This window comes from Podarcis melisellensis (genome assembly GCF_964234715.1).
Source record: "Podarcis melisellensis genome assembly, chromosome: 17".
In the NCBI taxonomy this organism is placed as follows: Eukaryota; Metazoa; Chordata; class Lepidosauria; order Squamata; family Lacertidae; genus Podarcis; species Podarcis melisellensis.
Genome location: NC_138534.1, coordinates 38,480,684 through 38,493,526, shown reverse-complemented (window position 1 = coordinate 38,493,526; position 12,843 = coordinate 38,480,684). Strand labels below are relative to the sequence as shown.

At 47.0% G+C, this 12,843-nt stretch overlaps 1 long non-coding RNA gene across 1 annotated transcript in view; it reads left to right on the top strand.

The window, feature by feature from the left end:
* Positions 1–12,843, top strand: part of LOC309360446 — a 359,212-nt gene that overhangs the window by 145,067 nt on the left and 201,302 nt on the right. The window contains exon 2 of the long non-coding RNA XR_014164157.1: positions 11,487–11,655. This is a non-coding gene — a long non-coding RNA (uncharacterized lncRNA). The remainder of the gene's footprint in view (positions 1–11,486; positions 11,656–12,843) is intronic.

Sequence of the window (12,843 nt, the reverse complement as noted above, 5' to 3'; positions counted from 1 at the left end):
CAAACACACAAAACACACATGGAGAATTAGAAGCACTCAAAAGATGAAAACAGGTTTCTTATCATGTATGTTTTTTGTCACACTTATTTAGTGACTATATGGTCACATATGTAGGTATGGCTAGAAATATATATCCTGATTATTCAAGAGAAGAGACAATTTTGAGGAGTTGTTTTTTCCCCCACACTGTTAGAATAGTGATATTTTTCTAGGAAAAGAGGTGCCAGAACTCACTGTGAATGCCTCCCCATTCTCTTATAATGACCATGGGGCCACGTGAGAGGTGCTGGAACTGAGTTCCAGCTGAAAAAAAGCCCTGCATGAGACCAAAAAGTCAAGCAATGCGAGAGACAACAGAGTCTCATGGTACTTTGAAGACCCTCCAAGTGCCCCTCATTTCCAGGGGCAGTCCTGGATTTACAGAAGCCGTTCTAGTTGCTGATTTGATCCTGGAATGTCCCACTTTTCCTTAGGTAAAGGTAAAGGGACCCCTGACCATTAGGTCCAGTTGTGACCAACTTTGGGGTTGCGGTACTCATCTCGCTTTATTGATCAGGGAGCCAGCGTACAGCTTCCGGGTCATGTGACCAGCAGGACTAAGTCACTTCTGGCGAACCAGAGCAGTGCACAGGAACGCCATTTACCTTCCCGCCAGAGTGGTACCTATTTATCTACTTGCACTTTGACGTGCTTTCGAACTGCTAGGTTGGCAGGAGCAGGGACCGAACAATGGGAGCTCATTCCATCACAGGGATTTGAACTGCTGACCTTCTGATCAGCAAGTCCTAGGCTCTGTGGTTTAATTCACAGCACCACCTGCGTTCCTTAGGATGTCCCTATTTTCATCAGCAAAATGTTGGAGGGTATGGTAGGACGCCACCATTTTCTTTTTTCTACAACAGATAGGGGCTTCCATTCCAAAGTCCTTTTGTGCAGCCGAAGCACCAGTCTTTTTTATGATGACCTGGAAATGGAACTGCAGTTGTGTTTCTATATTACACCACGTTTAGCTTTTTCACAATGCTACAGCCACACAGCTAAGCCAAAAAATGGGTGAATATTACTAAGTTGTAACTGGTAATGTGATAGGTTTTCAGCATGTTGACTCAGAAGTAAATTATGTTCCTTTCAGAGGTAGTTTCTCCAGAGAAAGCGTGTTTAGAATGGCAGCTTTCAGTCAGCAAAGGTCTCCCCTTTGATGTGGTTTAACATAGTTCTGCTTCTTCTGCGATGCTGTAGAAACTATTACTTAATTGCTCTCTTTTTAAATTGCTGGAAATTTCATGGCTGATAGAACTGATAGCAGGGCAAAACAGTTATGCTGAAATGCATTGTTAGGTAGACGTGGAAATGAAATTTAGCCAGAGATTAGTAGCAGTCTAACAATGCCTCCGAAACATATGGAAGAAAGCAGAGTGAATGCCTTTTCCTCATTTCTACAGGAAACAGTGATAGAATGGAGTGTCAGCGGATTATCACATCCTCCAATGTTTTGGGGGGCAATTTGGGGTGCTCCTCCCACATTACAACCCCCATCATGGGCCCACTTGCACCTGCCACCACCCACCTGCCAACTTGCTCACTCACTCGCTGTCACTGGTGGAGGAACGGTGGGCGGGGGGAGTGTACCACCCCCGGCACCATCGGGGAGGGGGGTACCATCACAGCCGGCCCCCCCCCAGACATGCGCGACACACCTCTACTCCCATCGTTCAGCCCAGACACTGAGGTCCAGCTCCAAGGGCCTTTTGGCGGTTCCCTCACTGTGAGAAGTGAAGCTACAGGGAATCAGGGCCTTCTCGGTAGTGGCACCTGCCCTGTGGAACTCTTTCCCATCAGATGTCAAGGAAATAAACAACTATCTGACTTTTAGAAGACATCTGAAGGCAGCCCTGTTTAGGGAAGTTTTAATGTTTGATCTTTTATCAGGCTTTTAACATTCTGTTGGGAGCCTCCCAGAGTGTCTGGGAAAACCCAGCCAGATTGGTGGGGTATATTATTATTATTATTATTATTATTATTATTATTATTATTATTATTATCTTGGCTCAGGTGGGATTTATAGACAAGCAACATCTGGATAGCTACAGACTGCCTAACCCTGTGAAACATCAATCTCCAGCTCCACATATATAAGGGCAGCAGGGGGCAGCATATCACAACTTAAAGGGCACCATCTCAATTGCCCAAATGACTTTGGAGACCAACTCTCTCTCAGCATGGTCCACTGCCCCAAGTTCACCGAATTTCAGCTAACAAGGTTAAGAGCTTGTTGAAATCTGTTTGCAACCCCCAAGCACAGAGTACAAGAGCTGGAGGGAGAAAGAGATTTGAGTCAAAGGTAACAAAAGGGTTGGGACGTGGGTGGCGCTGTGGGTTAAGCCACAGAGCCTGGGACTTGCTGATCAGAAGGTCGGTGGTTCAAATCCCTGCGACGGGGTGAGCTCCCATTTCTTGGTCCCAGCTCCTGCCAACCTAGCAGTTCAAAAGCATGTCAAAGTGCAAGTGGATCAATAGGTACCACTGTGGCGGGAAGGTAAACGGCGTTTCTGTGCACTGCTCTGGTTCGCCAGAAGCGGCTTAGTCATGCTGGCCACATGACCCGGAAGCTGTCTGCGGACAAACGCCAGCTCCCTCGGCCTATAGAGTGAGATGAGCACGCAACTCCAGAGTTGTCCGCGACTGGACCTAACGGTCGGGGTACCTTTACCTTTACCTTAACAAAAGGGTTTGCTTTTCTCTGACAAATGCCAGGATTGAATTTATGTTCCATAACTACAGGTGCTCCCATACTAGGAGCAGGAGGCACCTCAAGAACCTTGTTGGTGGAACATTTGTAATAGCACCGGCGTTGAATTCTACCCTTGGTGGTTACTCCAGAGTTGGCAAGTTTTATCAACTCACTTTTTTATATATTATAATCCAATTACTGCCTGCCTTTTATTTTATTTGAGCCCCTTTTCAGACTGTAGAAAAGTTGGGGGGGTTTTGTGGGGGAGAGAGAACAGAACAGCAGAACAGGTACGGAATGCACTAGTCCTACTCTTCCATCTATTTTTAAAGATTTATTTTTACATGTAGCTACATTGTAACACAAATTCAGTATCAGCACTATCATCACAGCGTACCTTTTGATCTATTTTTAAAAAATGATATATTCATGTATTAGGGCTTAAATGCATAAGTGTTTAGCACAAATTAAAATGTTGATTCCCACCCTCACCCCCAGTACACTCTCTCCCAGTCTTTCTGTTCAGTGCTATTTTATTGTCTCCGTGGGATTTGAACACCACTCTGAATTACAGCAATTTTATTCAGTAGTATTGATGGATCAGGCCAAGTAAAGTGCTTTAAATGCATGGTGTATATATAGCCTGAGCTTGAGTGCTGGAAGATAAGAGGAAAACATTTATTTCTCCACATCACTCGTAATTTTATAAGTTTCTGTCATGTCACTCCTTCCCCTCCTCCATGAGCCAACAAAATAAAACAATAAAAAGTCTTCATATTCTCCAGTCATTTCTTGTAGGGAAGGGGCCCAAACCTTTTGATTCTTAACAACTCTGAGAAGACAGGCAAATTATTATCTCCATAGTGCAATCTGGCAGAGGTGTGGAGATTTCTGAAGATAATTTCTTGCTTAAGACCATGCAGCCAATTTGTGGTGGTGATCTTTGAGTCGGAGTTTTCCCCAAGGTGATTGGTTGCTGTCCTAGCTACCAGATAAGACTACTTCTTTGGAACTGAGGAATATTAATTCTCTCTACACAGTCACTGGTCACCGCCTTTGTTTCCACCAGCGCTGCTGTGTTTTTAGCAGATGCACGGTCAGCAACTCATGTGCAAGTCGCCTTGGGACAGTGGTTGAGAAGGAGATTGATAAATCACTTGTAATAATAATTATGATGATGATAAACCCAACCCCTAGTACTGAAGCTTTGCCCATCGACTACATCTTGGCTGCCGGGAAGCCTGCACCATTTGAATTCCTGCATTCCAGGCAAGCGCTTGGAAGGTAAAGAGTAGGGGTGTGGGGGTGGGGTGCCCTGAAAATCCCATTAGCAGCCCCTCCTTTCCTCCCAACTAGTTCAGGTTGTCTGGACTCTCGCAGCATACTGCCTCTTATAAGTGGTATGTAAATGGCTGAAATACATAAAATTCCAGTTTCTCTAAATATATATATACACAGAGACTCCATCTCCTCAGAGTATTGCAAAAGAATGATGTCTTTTTTTTTTTTAAAAAAAGAAATTTTATTAGAAATTTCAACACAATAATTTTAACAAAAACACATCATCCCCATTGTTCCCCCCTCCATTTTCCCCCTCCCCCCTAAACAAAAAACCCAACCTCCCCCCGCCCGCCGGACTTCCCTCAGCTCCTTTCTCTGGTTTCTCAACACATCTTTCTGTCTGCATGTTGTAAAATTGTAAAGATCCTCAAATTATCTATCTATATATTACAATAAAGAGTTTGTGAATGTTTATTCAAACAAAAGAACAATGTCAATCAACATTTGATGATCTCCTTCTACTGGTCAACAATAGAAAGTGTCCTTTCCTACTGCATCAGGGTGTGGTACGCTGGTTTGACATCAACTGATAGGAAGTGCCTACAGAGGGTGGTGAATACAGCACAAGATATTATGGGCTGTCCCATGAATCCACTGGATGAAATAGCAGAAGAATGTTGCCTCAGGAGAGTGAGGAAAATTCTCAGGGATGATTCACACCCTGGCCGGCACTTTCTTGATCTCCTGCCCTCGGGCAGAATATATAGAAGCAGGATTAGACGCACCAACAGGGTAAAGAACAGCTTCTATCCGTGGGCTGTTGGGCTGCTGAATGAAAAGATAACAACAGGGCAACTGAATTTCGGGTTTGGTGGGTGTGCGTCAGTAAACGATGGGAATTAAGAATAAGAGAGCTGAGTAGGGGTTGCTCGTGTAATCTCACTGTATACAAGTTGTATTGGTGACAATAAAGATTTTTTTAAAAAATACAGTCTGCCTTGGTAAAGGAGAAAACTGAGTTCCCCTGAAAATTCTGGTTGCTGAACGTTCCAAACAGCCAGTAGCCTGGAGTTATGATTTGTGCTGTTGTGAATGTTCAAAACAAGCTGCATTCTAACTGCCAAGGAACTGAAAGGAGCTCCAGTTGCTACAGTTACCGACTCAGACGAGCTCCAGTCTTTTCAGATCTTTTAGGTCAGACGCAAGTAAGGAAGAACTGGAAAAAGCCCTTGATTACTAGAGTCCAGTTGAAGAACCCAGGGTAGGATACAACAGGAATAAAACAATAATTTGAATGGAATGTACGTAAGAGCAACAAATTGGATACTGTAATATCCAGGATTGGAGCCATCCCATAGCCACAGAACTGAGCTTGGCATAGATTCCGTTTTCATATGCCTTTTATATCTCCCTGAAGTAGTGGAGTGGTCTTTGAACTCAAGTTTCACAGCAGATCCACATGGCCTACAATTTAGCCTCAGGGTTGGGCTCTCAATTTCCATGCTGTTTTCTGGGTCAGTGGCCATTGCTTCCTTGGAAGAGTCTATTTCCCTGAATCTCCAGAAATACTTTTCACCAAGAACAAGCGTTCTGCTTCAGAGCTGTGTGTACCAGCAGCAAACTGCCCCACATAAATAGAAGCTCCAATGCATTGCTCTTATGGAAGGAGCGGCGACCCCAAAACTTCAGGGATCTTCCTTCCTTCGCTAGGATGGAAGACATATTTCGGGAAACTGAACACGAATGTTCCTGCAGCTAAGTCCAGAATGGCTCCAATAGGGGTGGAAGGAAGAGAGTAAAGATGAAGCCTTTGTGTTTACATTATACAGGGCATCCAAAAAACTGAGCACATTCGCAATGGAGGCTAATGGCACAAAACCCTGAGCAATAATCATTTCGGAGGAGAAGGACTCGTGATCAGCTAGTTCTGTGCACAGTACGTTTATCTTCTTGATGGTATCTCCATGCAGAGAACAGGTGCCCCAGAGTCCAATCCCTACGAGGCCAGGGCTGCTGATGCCCACAATGTTGTTGACATACCACACCATCCATTGGACACCGGCAGATGCGCATAACGCAGCTACGAGAGCCAAGACAAACGCATCTAGTTGGAAGCAAGATAGCCTGCAGAGCAACCATACAGGAAGGGAGCCATAAGGCAGGCAATTGAAGGCATCACACCTGACAGGAAGTGAGTGTGGCCACTTTGTGCTACCAGGTGAGCCACCTCTGCATGTAGGATGGGGCAGGGAGCCTTTTCCAAACCAGAGGCCACATTCCCCCATGGCAACATTAGAGGGCTATAGTCAGCAGGGGACTGCTGACCAAGTCGGTAGTGCAAAAGATGTGGCAGTTCTCGTGGGACAGTGGCGTGTGATCAGTGGACTAGGGGAGTAAGCTAGTCTCTTAGATGTTCCCCTGGTGCTTCCTTCTCAAAGCCCGGGAAACTTCTGCCTGACTTAGGGAGGGAGGTGTGTGACATCACTCCCACATCACGTTTGCAAACTGTTTCCCTACGAAAAAGTTCAGGCCTGGAGTCGGGGACTGGAGCAGTCCTTCCAAGGTTTGATTAGTTGGAATGTATCATTGGACCATTCGTCTTGCTTGCTTAAGTGAGGGATGGAGCGATGTGAGTGGACATGTAGCATTGGCACGCGGTGAAATTTTTCGTAGGGGGACAGTTAGGGGCAGAGGCAGCAGCTTGAGGACATGATTGGGGGGAGGCGACGTCATGCGAATGGTCAAGCATGTGGGCATGGTGCCTCCCTCCCTGTGCCAGGAAGAAGCTTCCTGAAATTTGGGAAGGAGGTGCCAGGGAAACATTAGGGAAACTAGCCTAGTCCACTGACCGCACACTGCTGCTCCAGGCTCAGGCTTTGATTTTAACTGGAATGGGCCATTCCGCCCCAAACTCCTGTATGGTCACTTACGCAGGATTTGCTTCCCAAATCCCATCCCCACGGCTTCTCACCAGATTTCACTGCATCCCCCTCTGGGGAAGCCGGGGTGAAGGTCTCCAAAATGCATCTCAAGACAAATTCGTTTTGTGCAAGTTTCTGAAACTGGCAGTAGTCAGGCTGTGAATTCCGGTAGGGGCTTCTCTGCATCTGAGACTGAAGAAATGAGAAAACACAAGACTCCTGGCTTCTTTGTTTGGCTTTTGGGGCTATTCCCAGGTCACACGCCAGGGCCAGCTCGATATATTTTGGCAGCGGCAGCAGGCGATGTGTTTCTTGGAGGCTGGATCTGCCCCTGTGGATCCTGCCGCCCTAGGGGGTCACCTCACCTTGCTTCATGGGTGGGCCAGCCCTGCCAGACCATCATTGCTGCTTCTCAGCACCTTCCTTGAACGCTTTTGCCCGGCTGGAATGTGTCCTTGAATTGTAATAATGCCTCTCGCTTGCCAGGTTGGCTGGATGTACGTATATCTGTGTGTGTAGGGGTCGGTGACATTTGCATTGCTGGAATGTAACCTAGTGAAGAAAGATAATTGTCACATGCATTGCTATACTGACTTCTGCCTTTGAACCCAGACACTGCTGGCAACAAGGGAAAGTAGCCCCCTGGCTGAAAGCTATCCCCCACCCTTGTCCTATCATGGACCTGCTTCCTCCAGAAATGTCTTCTCTTCTTTCTTAGTCAATATGATCTCAACAATTTGTGGAGAATAAAGCTTCTGATGGATATTACGCATTCCCTTCAGCAAACCTTTGCTCTGGACTCAGTCTGACCCTTATGTTTCCCTCCCCTTATGGTTTTGATTTTTAAAATGAGGCTGCATTTTAAATTGCATTTAATTTTTTTTTTCTTATTGTGTTTTTACTGAAATTTTATTGGTGTTAGGCGCCCTGAGCCCGGCTCTGGCCAGGGAGGGCGGGGTATAAATAAAATTTGTTATTATTATTCAGCCTCTTAATGAGTGGTTGTCAAAGGATGTGGCGCGCGCACTGGTGTGGCAGGAGAGGGTGGCGAGTGTGGCAGGAAGATTCAAGGACAATCAAAGAAACATTTAAACATTTCAGCGTAGTCTAGTGTTAACATTTTTTTTGTTAATTGCAGAATATGGGTAGATTTCAAAATAAGAGCAAGAGTATCTGCAGACAATCCTGGTTGTGATGCAGAATTGCCGTTCAAACTGCAGTGCTGGAGAATAGCATTGGCTATTCTTCTACAGTTCTCCATGACACATTCTTATGAACGGTGATTTTCAGCCTTGGCAAATCGCAAGGGATAGATGCCTTAGGAGAGCGGGGGGGGGGGGGAATTTCACACCCCGGCCAGCACCTCTTTAATCCTCTACCTTCGGGCAGGAGATATAGAAGTATAATCAGTTGTAAGGTAAAGGTAAAGGGACCCCTGAACATTAAGTTCAGTCGTGGCCGACTCTGGGGTTGCGGCGCTCATCTCGCTTTATTGGCCGAGGAAGTCTGCATACAGCTTCTGGGTCATGTGGCCAGCATGACTAAGCCGCTTCTGGCGAACCAGAGCAGTGCACGGAAACGCCATTTACCTTCCCGCCGGAGCGGTACCTAATTATCTATTTGCACTGATGTGCTTTCTAACTGCTAGGTTGGCAGGAGCAGGGACCGAGCAATGGGAGCTCACCCGATTTGAACCGCCGACCTTCTGATTGGCAAGCCCTAGGCTCTGTAGTTTAACCCACAGCGCCACCCACGTCCCGTAATCAGTTGTACCAACAGGCTAAAAAACAGTTTCTATCCGTGGGCTGTTAGGCTGCTGAAAGGAAAATAATATAGTGCAACTGACTTTTGGGGTTGGTGTGTTGTGCGACAAGCACACAGAGTGCAATGAGATTGAGTGTTTGTGGGGGCGAGGCTCAGTTAATTTCATTGTACACAGGTTGTACATTGACAATAAAGGCATTATTATTATTATCAAAAAGAACGATCAGAAAAGAGAGAGGCTGCTTTGCGTTGATGAGGAGATGGGAGTTTGTTTGTCTCAAATCAGACCCCACAAAAATGAAATTACCCGAAAAAAACAAGCTCACACCTCTCATTGAGTTTGTGTACGTGCTTAAGGTACATATGTTACAGGCTCGTTCATAATTGTATTGGGGGGAGGGGTGACTCATGTTCTCATGTAGCTGCATTGCATTATACTTTCTGGACGTCCCGTGATCAAATTATGAAGCAGTTGTGTTCTGTGTTACTAATCAAGCCCTGCTAGGAGTTGTTTCTCCTTCTTTTTCAATGTATCCATAAAAAATTCGGTGAGGCACAAGTAAAATTTTATTCTGGAAGTGTGGACCAGAGAAAAAAGTTTGAGAACCAATACCAATTTGAGTGGGGAGACAGCTATTGTGCTCCTGTTCTGTTTTGGGTTTGCCCACCCTTTGAGGGGCCTTTGGTTTGAGTCAGCAGTCTGGTTCCTAGGATATTCTTATGGTTGTGGGATATGTTAGCGCTACCACTCTGTGTGTGTGTGTGTGTGTGTGTGTGTGAGAGAGAGAGAGAGAGAGAGAGAGAGAGAGAGAGAGAGAGAGAGAAACTGCCTGCCGTAACTAAGGCAATACTTACCCACATCCCCCTGAAGGGGTTGCAGTGGAATGCAGCATGAAGTGACAGTTTGTTCTGCTTCGTGTCCTGAGCCGTGTTCCTGTGAGGCAAACATGCTCATATAACTAGATATTTGGAGTGCTTGGCCTTTGCCAGCTTATCTGCGTGAGAGACACAGCTCTCGGCTATCACAGGGAGACGGCGTGCTGGAGTGATACAGTCTAAGCAAAGTTGCAATTTTCACCAATGGCAAAGAATTGCAGTGAGGGGCGTGGGAGACAGTTGCAGCAGCTGTAACACGGATTCGGCTTTGCCTTGCTTACCCCTGTGGGGTGAGAGGCAGTTTTAGGGTAGCGCGACTGGTTCGGCCACACTGGGCACCTCGCTGCAGGGGACACCACAACAGTGCTGTTGAGATTTGGGGGGGGGGCGTAATTTTAGTGCTGCACAGAGCGCTGCTGAAATTTGAGATCCCAACGGCAACCATTGGTGGAATACCCGTGTTATGTACTGAGTTGAATAGGATCCAAACTGCAGCAGTCTGATTGGTCCTAGAACAATAGGCTCCAAAAGGCAGCAGTCTGATTGGTCCTAGAACAATAGGATTCAGAATGCAGCAGTCTGATTGGTCCTAGAACAATGCAGCAGTATGATTGGTTAGCAGGAACCACCCAATCATGCTCCAGATAGAAGTGAATCCACAACCTGATTGGCTTACAGTAGAATTCCAGAATTAGCCAATCATGTGCAGCCCTTTGTGTAAATAATGTATATAAAGCAGATACTTTGAGGGGACTTTCATTCATTCCTCCTCACCACTATGAGCTGAATAAAGAGCATGAAATCACTTTGCGACTCTGAGTATATTTCAACCCGTGAGCATAGGAGCCAATTCCTAGGGGCCAAGGGGTCTTCACCTCCTCCAATAAAATATTTGAGGTGGCCAACACCTCCCCCCCCCACAAGTTGATAGGCACTGCCACTCAAATCGTGTGTATGCACCGTGTCATGCAATTTATTATGTGGGTGGGGCTTACGTGCCCCCCATATTTTATTCAAGTTGGTACCCCTGCCCATGAGAGTTTTAGGAATTTGCTGTTCCTGCAAAGCACTTTCTTGTTTTTCCTTGCTCCTGTGGGCTGCCCCGTTTCCCATCCCCCGAGTTCTTCTTTGTATGCATATGAAACTAGAAGAAATACAGCCCCATGCTGCGCACTGGGTCACCTGAGTTATTATGGGTACCCTGTGTGGGGTTTAAATAGGGGTGTTGGTGTGCTGTGACGGGGCTCAGAGTTCTGCCATATCCTATACTCAAAATGGGGGCGTGAGCAGAACAGATGGCTGGTGCCCCCCTCTTCCATTGAGTTTTATAGGAGGGGGTTGAATGTTGCAGTTCTGTTGTTGTGTACAGTTCCACCATTGTTGGAGACATAGGAGGACCCTGAAGGAAGATAAAACTGGGAATAACTCTGTTCCCCTCCCACGTTCCCCACATCCCACTGACATCCTTGCCCTGTTCTGGCTGTTCTGTTGACAGAGTTGTTCCCATCAGAATAGATACACCAGTAGGATGTTGTGCAAGCCTATCATCTGTGGTGGCAACATTCAGTATTTCGTGTTCTGCTGGTACAGCAAGTCTTCTTAGCCAGTAGCACAGAGTGAGCAACCTAGTCATTCAGCCTAATTTGATGCTGACTTTGGATGGCAATCAGATGCACAGACAGGGCCCCTGAACATAGCATGGCTTAACCTTCTCTTAAAGGTGGAGGGATCCTTATTTTTTGCACCCTCCACCAGACAACCTTGGTCCTCCTCTGCCTAACTTTAAAAGCCCTCCTCAAGTAGTTATCTCAGAGCTCTGGCAAGAGTGATCTCCCTCCCTCCCCTCCCCCCCGCACCAGAAGTCTGCTGAGATTGGGGTGTTATAATAATACTGTTGTTGTTTAGTCGTTTAGTTGTGTCCGACTCTTCGTGACCCCCTGGACCAGAGCACGCCAGGCACTTCTGTCTTCCACTGTCTCCCACAGTTTGGTCAGACTCATGTTTGTAGCTTCGAGAACACTGTCCCACCATCTTGTCCTCTGTCGTCCCCTCCTCCTTGTGCCCTCCATCTTTCCCAACAGGGTCTTTTCCAGGGAGTCTTCTCTTCTCCTGAGGTGGCCAAAGTCTTGGAGACTCAGCTTCAGGATCTGTCCTTCCAGTGAGCACTCAGGACTGATTTCCTTCAGAATAGATAGGTCTGATCTTCTTGCAGTCCATGGGACTCTCAAGAGTCTCCTTCAGCACCAGAATCCAAAAGCATCCATTATTCAGCCTTCTTTATGGTCCAGCTCTCACTTCCATACATCACTACTGGGAAAACCATAGCTTTTACTATAGGGACCTTTGTTGGCAAGGTGATGTCTCTGCTTTTTAAGATGCTGTCCAGGTTTGCCATTGCCTTTCTCCCAAGGAGCAGGCGTCTTTTAATTTCTTGGCTGCTGTCACCATCTGCAGTGATCATGGAGCCCAAGAAAGTGAAATCTCCCACTGCCTCCATTTCTTCCCCTTCTATTTGCCAGGAGGTGATGGGACCAGTGGCCATGATCTTTGTTTTTTTGATGTTGAGCATGGAATACTGAAGAAATCAGTAACGGGTTCTGGAGTTCAGGAAAGGGCTGTCATAAGTGACTAGGCAATTCATTGGCCTGATCCAGTATGCCCTCCTCATTTTCTTAAGTGCTTTAAAAAAAAAAGCCAGATGATGATGATGATAATAATGGGTTTTATTATTGTTATGAGGAAACATAATTTTCATTATAATGATGGGTTTTTATTATTTTGAAAATGACGATGGTTTTATTTTAAACACGGGTGTGGATGATAGACGGGGATTCTTTTTTTCAACGTCTGAACGTGCAATGCCAGCCCACAGGGACAGAGCCAGAGCCAAAGGCCGCGCCCGCCCCTTCCTCGCGCCCGACAGTAACCCCGGCAACGCCTCCTCCTCCGTCCCCCCTCCCTCCCTGGGTCTCTCCTGTCTGAAGCCAGCCAATGAGAAGCGGGGATCCGCCTCGCGCTCGGGACGCCGCCCTTCCTCCCCAATAGGAAACGGCTTCCCCCTCCCTCCTCCCCCTCCCACTCCGAGACGCCGCCCTCTCGCGTGGGGTGGGGGGCGGGGAGGCGTGAGTAACCTTTGCCTCAGTTACGCTTCGGAGCCGCTCGCTCCGCCCCCTGCCACCTGCTAGCCAATGAGGCGCGGGAGCTGGCAGCCCGGAGGCCAATAGGCCTGAGAGGCGGGGCGCCGCGGGGGGGGCGGGGCTTGGGTGAGGG